We start from the raw sequence: 8,098 nt of genomic DNA, 5'->3' as shown, positions 1-8,098 counted from the left end.
TCTCTCTCTCTCTCTTTCGCTCTTTCTTTCTTTCTCTCTCTTTCTCTCGCTCTTTCTTTCTCTCTATCTCTTTCTCTCTCCCAGCTACACACTAATGGTTGCAGATGTGGTTTAAATGTTTGTGTGTCAAATATGATTATATGACATCAGACCGCTCATACTGGTCATCTCAAGGCTTCCCTTTACTTGGCCTTTACTGGTGCATCACCATTACATCACCATGACAGTGAAACATGGCGTAGCATCTGGAAGCCATTAGAAGGATGATATACTGTACCTGAGAGGAGATTTATTTGAGGTTATATGTGGTTATTAAGGCAAACCTAACTCCTTTTTGGGTGACAAATAAGGGACACATCGAAATTTACTATGGGGGGGTCATAAAAACTATGCACCCCCCAACGTAAACATTTTTCACATGACCCTTCCCTTGTACAGTAAAATAAATTGAACACCCTTCTCATCATAGAATTAACTCAAAATAATGTTTACGACCAGAAATTAAAATAACTGTAGAGAACCTGTATTTATAAACGTGGATATCTACTTGGCTTTTGTGGCGCAGTGGATTCCACGCAGGGCTATGGGCCAGGAGGCTGAGGGTTTGCCAACCACCACAGAGGAGCTCATCCTCCCTACCTGTTACATTACTTCAAATCAAATCTAATGTTATTTGTCACATACATGTGTTTAGCAGATGTTATTGCGGGTATAGCAAAATGCTTGTGGTTTTAGCTCTAACAGTGCAGTAATATCTAACAATATCACAACAATACACACACATCTAAAGTAACGGAATGGAATTAGGAATATATACATATTTGGGCAAGCAATGTCAGAGCAGCATAGACTAAGATACAGTAGAATAGTATAGAATACAGTATATACAGTTGAAGCATGAAGTTTACATTCACTTAGGTTATTATTAAAACTCGGCAAGTCGGTTAGGACATTTACTTTGTATGACACAAGTCATTTTTCCAACAATTGTTTACAGATTATTTCACTTATAATTCACTGTATCATTCATTTAGCCAATGAAAATGTATCACCAGAATTGAACTAAACAGGTTTAGCATATTTAAAGAACTTGTTATGATTAATAAATAGGCATACAATAACAATGATATACAATAACAATGATATACAATAACAATGATATACAATAACAATGATATACAATAACAATGATATACAATAACAATGATATACAATAACAATGATATACAATAACAATGATATACAATAATAATGATATACAATAACAATGATATACAATAACAATGATATACAATAACAATGATATACAATAACAATGATATACAATAACAATGATATACAATAACAATGATATACAATAACAATGATATACAATAACAATGATATACAATAACAATGATATACAATAACAATGATATACAATAACAATGATATACAATAACAATGATATACAATAACAATGATATACAATAACAATGATATACAATAACAATGATATACAATAACAATGATATACAATAACAATGATATACAATAACAATGATATACAATAACAATGATATACAATAACAATGATATACAATAACAATGATATACAATAACAATGATATACAATAACAATGATATACAATAACAATGATATACAATAACAATGATATACAATAACAATGATATACAATAACAATGATATACAATAACAATGATATACAATAACAATGATATACAATAACAATGATATACAATAACAATGATATACAATAACAATGATATACAATAACAATGATATACAATAACAATGATATACAATAACAATGATATACAATAACAATGATATACAATAACAATGATATACAATAACAATGATATACAATAACAATGATATACAATAACAATGATATACAATAACAATGATATACAATAACAATGATATACAATAACAATGATATACAATAACAATGATATACAATAACAATGATATACAATAATAATGATATACAATAACAATGATATACAATAACAATGATATACAATAACAATGATATACAATAACAATGATATACAATAACAATGATATACAATAACAATGATATACAATAACAATGATATACAATAACAATGATATACAATAACAATGATATACAATAACAATGATATACAATAACAATGTAAAACAAATTATAAATAAATATACATTCCAAAATTGCATTCTTCCTGAATCTGGAGTTGCACAGTAGCCTGCATTCTGTTGAACTGACTAGGTATCCCTCTTTCCTTTTGTCCACTACAATATTAAAACTGAAATAAAATCCCCCTTGTAGGCTTTTCACTGCACGCTCTTTTCCCTCCAGCCTTTGTTTTAATTTCAATGAGAAAAAGTCCTCCGTCTTCGCAATCAACAGCAGCCTAGGCCAAGGCTCCTCTCTGTGATGGGGGTTTCCGTCACATTTGAAATGGGTTTCCATTACATTTTCAACCCTAGGCCTACTGATGGTTGTCACTAAACATGTTGAGTAGTTTAACGGTTTTCTTCCGTTGAAGGAGAGGAGGACCAAAATGCAGCGTGGTTCGTGTTCAACATGTTTAATAAAGGCGATAAACGTGAACACTACAAAATAACAAATGTGGAAATACCGAAACAGTCCTATCTCGTGCATAGACACAAAGACAGAAGACAACCACCCACAAAATACCCCCAAGAACATGGCTGCCTAAATATGGTTCCCAATCAGAGACAACGATAAACACCTGCCTCTAATTGAGAACCAATCTAGGCAACCATAGACTTACATAAACACCTAGACTAGGGAAAAACACCCCATAAACATACAAAACCCCTAGACCAGACAAAAAACACATAAATCCCCCATGTCACACCCTGACCTAACCAACATAATAAAGAAAACAAAGATAACTAAGGCCAGGGCGTGACAAGTAGGTATAGCGAATGTGCCCACTCTGGTATTGGCACATGCACAACAGCTTGCAGATACAGTGCTACTACATGATGAGATTATTATGGAAAAAAGTGTGAGATTATTTGCATTTGTCAAATGGCAGCCAAGCATCGATCATCATGTCACCAGAATAAGACCCTCCATCAACCTCATCACTGTGCACTTTCACCACCCTGTGAAGTTAATCAAAAACGTATTTCATCTGTATTCTAATAAACTGCATGCTTTCCCATGATGTGGTGTCATTTCTTATCAGTCATGTAGGCTACTTTACTCGCATAAACAGTTTGGATGGAAACCTGGTTCATGTCAAGCCATTTTGAGGATTCTGGAATGATATTTTGGATGAATGTGTACATGCCTACAGCAGACTTTAGAAGTCGCCTAATCAGATAAAAACATGACTGATTGTGTTTATGCCACATATAAAAGGAAATACATTGAAAACGTTTAATTATAAATATTTCGGCTATATTGAAGCGTTAAATTCTAGGTGCGCCAGGAAAAGCCAGTCGGATTGCAGAGGAGGCAGAGCACGCATTAAGCTTTCCTGCTGGGAGCACATGTAGCCACATCACTATAGAATGACTTGGGAGAATGATGATCTGATACTGACAGCATATTCAGTATCAGAAGTAAAAATACAACCAGACTGGCCTGCTACTGTGCCTTTCTAGACCTTATCAACAGTGGAGAGTAGACCCACAACGGATCCAAATCGAATGAAACATTCAAATCACAGGAATATTGCACAGTTATTCAAATGACATTTTCACTGCATTGTAGAGTAGAATGTTGTACTCAGTTGAAAACAATAATGCAATTATTCATTGCATTGTAGTGTTGTAAGCTAGTTTAGGCAGGACCATTGCATTGTAGTGTTGTAAGCTAGTTTAGGCAGGACCATTGTATCGTAGTGTTGTAAGCTAGTTTAGGCAGGACCATTGTATCGTAGTGTTGTAAGCTAGTTTAGGCAGGACCATTGTATTGTAGTGTTGTAAGCTAGTTTAGGCAGGACCATTGCATTGTAGTGTTGTAAGCTAGTTTAGGCAGGACCATTGTATTGTAGTGTTGTAAGCTAGTTTAGGCAGGACCATTGTATTGCAGTGTTGTAAGCTAGTTTAGGCAGGACCATTGTATTGTAGTGTTGTAAGCTAGTTTAGGCAGGACCATTGTATCGTAGTATTGTAAGCTAGTTTAGGCAGGACCATTGTATTGCAGTGTTGTAAGCTAGTTTAGGCAGGACCATTGTATTGTAGTGTTGTAAGCTAGTTTAGGCAGGACCATTGTATTGTAGTGTTGTAAGCTAGTTTAGGCAGGACCATTGTATTGTAGTGTTGTAAGCTAGTTTAGGCAGGACCATTGTATTGTAGTGTTGTAAGCTAGTTTAGGCAGGACCATTGTATTGTAGTGTTGTAAGCTAGTTTAGGCAGGACCATTGCATTGTAGTGTTGTAAGCTAGTTTAGGCAGGACCATTGTATTGTAGTGTTGTAAGCTAGTTTAGGCAGGACCATTGTATTGTAGTGTTGTAAGCTAGTTTAGGCAGGACCATTGCATTGTAGTGTTGTAAGCTAGTTTAGGCAGGACCATTGTATTGTAGTGTTGTAAGCTAGTTTAGGCAGGACCATTGCATTGTAGTGTTGTAAGCTAGTTTAGGCAGGACCATTGCATTGTAGTGTTGTAAGCTAGTTTAGGCAGGACCATTGTATTGTAGTGTTGTAAGCTAGTTTAGGCAGGACCATTGTATCGTAGTGTTGTAAGCTAGTTTAGGCAGGACCATTGTATTGTAGTGTTGTAAGCTAGTTTAGGCAGGACCATTGTATCGTAGTGTTGTAAGCTAGTTTAGGCAGGACCATTGTATTGTAGTGTTGTAAGCTAGTTTAGGCAGGACCATTGTATCGTAGTGTTGTAAGCTAGTTTAGGCAGGACCATTGTATTGTAGTGTTGTAAGCTAGTTTAGGCAGGACCATTGTATTGTAGTGTTGTAAGCTAGTTTAGGCAGGACCATTGTATTGTAGTGTTTGGCTAATGTCTTCACTGTTCTTTCAGTCCAATTGGGTGCTGCACAATTGGCCCAGAGTCGTCCAGGTTAGGGGAGGGTTTGGCCCGGGTAGGCCGTCATTGTAAATAAGAATTTGTTGTTAACTGACTTGCCTAGTTAAGTAAAGGTTTAAAAAAAAAAATTAAAGTGCAATGATGCACCTGGCCTCTCCGCTACCTATCAGCTAATGCTATTGGTTGTTGTCGATTCATATAAAAAATGGATGAGTTTTCAATGTTTTTATGTTATGTATGATTACTAGTTAGCTTATTGCAGATCTGGACAAAAGATCCACCTACAGTACTGCTATTGTCACTATGAATAGTGGATAGAGGGCAGGATATACTTTTAGACTGGTAGACTATACTGACCTGTGGTACAGTACAAGTTAGCCCTTGGAAAAGCGTAGGGCAACAAGGGAAGTACCAAAACACCTTGAGAGGCCCATGCAAGCACATTAGGAAATTTGGCTAGGATGAAATACATTATATAGTAAAACCTGCAAAAGAGCGAACGTTAACCATGGGAAAAAAACACACTACCCTCCCCCGTGGCCAATAGAAAACACACTACCCTCCCCCGTGACCAATAACAAACAGACTACCCTCCCCCGTGGCCAATAAAAAACACACTACCCTCCCCCGTGACCAATAAAAAACACACTACCCTCCCCCGTGACCAATAACAAACACACTACCCTCCCCCGTGACCAATAACAAACACACTACCCTCCCCCGTGACCAATAGAAAACACACTACCCTCCCCCGTGACCAATAAAAAACACACCTCCCTCCCCCGTGACCAATAACAAACACACTACCCTCCCCCGTGACCAATAGAAAACACACTACCCTCCCCCGTGACCAATAGAAAACACACTACCCTCCCCCGTGACCAATAAAAAACACACTACCCTCCCCCGTGACCAATAAAAAACACACTACCCTCCCCCGTGGCCAATAAAAAACACACTACCCTCCCCCGTGACCAATAACAAACAGACTACCCTCCCAAACCCCCAAAATAAGTATATTTTGGACCCCCCCCCCCCTCCGCCCCCAGTAAATTGTGATCTGTCCTTAATATTATTGGTTCATACAAGCTTTTCATTTGCAGTCAATATAGCACACGTGTCCTATTTTCAGTAATGACCATCTGCCCATAATGTATTGAACCGGTATCCTCAAGAGATATGCAAGGAGTAAAGATTGCTCTCCTGAACTGAAACTCTGCAGTATGCCTATAGGCTATGTGTGATAACAGTAGATTAAGGTATAGCACCTCACAGTAGAAATACAGAAGTGTTTAAGGATAATCTCATTTTTAAATCAGATGTACATTATCAGTCAAAGGTTTGTACACACCTACTCATTCAAGAGTTTTTCTTTATTTGTACTATTTTCTACATTGTAGAATAAGAGTGAAGACATAAAACCTATGAAATAACACATATGGTATCATGTACAACCCAAAAAAGTGTGCAACAAATCCAAAAAATTCATTTTTATTTTATATTTTAAATTATTCAAAGTAGCTATCCTTTGCCTTGATGACAGCTTTGGACACTCTTGGCATTCGCTCAACCAGTTCAATCTGGAATGCTTTTCCAACAGTCTGGAAGGAGTTCCCACATATGCTGAGCACTTGTTGGCTTCTTTTCCTTCACTAACTCTAACTCAGTTGGGTTGAGGTCAGGTTATTGTGGAGGCCAGGTCATCTGATACAGCACTACATCACTCTCCTTCTTGATCAAATAGCACACAGCCTGGAGATGTGTTGGGTCATTGTCCTATTGAAAAACAAATTATAGTCCCACTAAGCGCAAACCAGATGGAATGGCACATCGCTGCAGAATGCTGTGGTAGCCATGCTGGTTAAGTGTGCCTATTATTCTAAATAAATCACAGACAATGTCAACAGCAAAGCACCCCTACACCATCACACCTCCTCCTCCATGCTTCACGGTGGGAACCACACATGCAGAGATCATCCTTTCACCTACTCTGTGTTTCACAAAGACACAGCGGTTGGAACCAAAAATCTCACATTTGGACTCATCAGACCAAAGGACAGATTTCCATCGGTCTAATGTCCATTGTCTGTTCTTCTTATTGGTGTCCTTAAGTAATGGTTTCTTTGCAGCAATTCGACCATGAAGGCCTGATTCACAGAGTCTCCTCTGAACAGTTGATGTTGAGATGTGTCTGTTACTTGAACCCTGCAACATATTTATTTGGATGCAATTTCTGAGGCTGGTAAGTGAAGTTATCCTCTGCAGCAGAGGTAACTCTGGGTCTTCCTTTCCTGTGGCGGTCAACATGAGAGCCAGTTTCATCATAGGGCTTGATAGATTTTGTGACTGCACTTGAAGAAACCTTCAAAGTTCTTGACATTTTCCACATTGACTGACCTGCATGTCTTAAGTAATGATGGACTGTTGTTTCACTTTGCTTGTTTGAGCTGTTCTTTCCATAATATGGATTTGGTAGTTTACCAAATAGGGCTATCTTCTGTATTCCACCCCCACCTTGTCACAACACAACTGATTGGCTCAAATGCATCAAGAAGGAAAGAAATTCCACAAATTAACTTTTAACAATGCACACCGGTTTATTGAAACGCATTCCAGGTGACTACCTCATGAAGCTGGTTGAGAGATTGATAAGAGTGTGCAAAGCTGTCATCATTTTACAATGTAGAAAATAGTCCAAATAAAGATAAGGAATGAGTAGGTGTGTCTTAACTTTTGACTGGTACTGTATATTGATAACGCTGGGTTTGCATGCAACGGCTCATACATAAGTAATGGAAGCATTGTATTTTTAAAGCCACAGAGAAAGTTTGAAGGCGCTGATGCCATTAAAGTTGTATGTGCTCTGGAGACAGCATTTACACTGAAAACAGTCTGGTGCTCAAGATGATTTACACAAGTGTCTTCAGGATAAGTTCCCTCCCCAAATGCAGAATTTCCCAACCATGGTCCACAGTATGTACAGTTGAAGTGGGAAGTTTACATACACTTGGGTTGGAGTCATTAAAACTCGTTCTTCAACCACTCCACAAATTTCTTGTTAACAAACTAGATTTCTGGCAAGTTGGTT

This window comes from Oncorhynchus kisutch, linkage group LG24 (assembly GCF_002021735.2).
Source record: "Oncorhynchus kisutch isolate 150728-3 linkage group LG24, Okis_V2, whole genome shotgun sequence".
In the NCBI taxonomy this organism is placed as follows: Eukaryota; Metazoa; Chordata; class Actinopteri; order Salmoniformes; family Salmonidae; genus Oncorhynchus; species Oncorhynchus kisutch.
The sequence above is the reverse complement of the archived record's forward strand: the minus strand, read 5'-3'. Positions refer to the sequence as shown.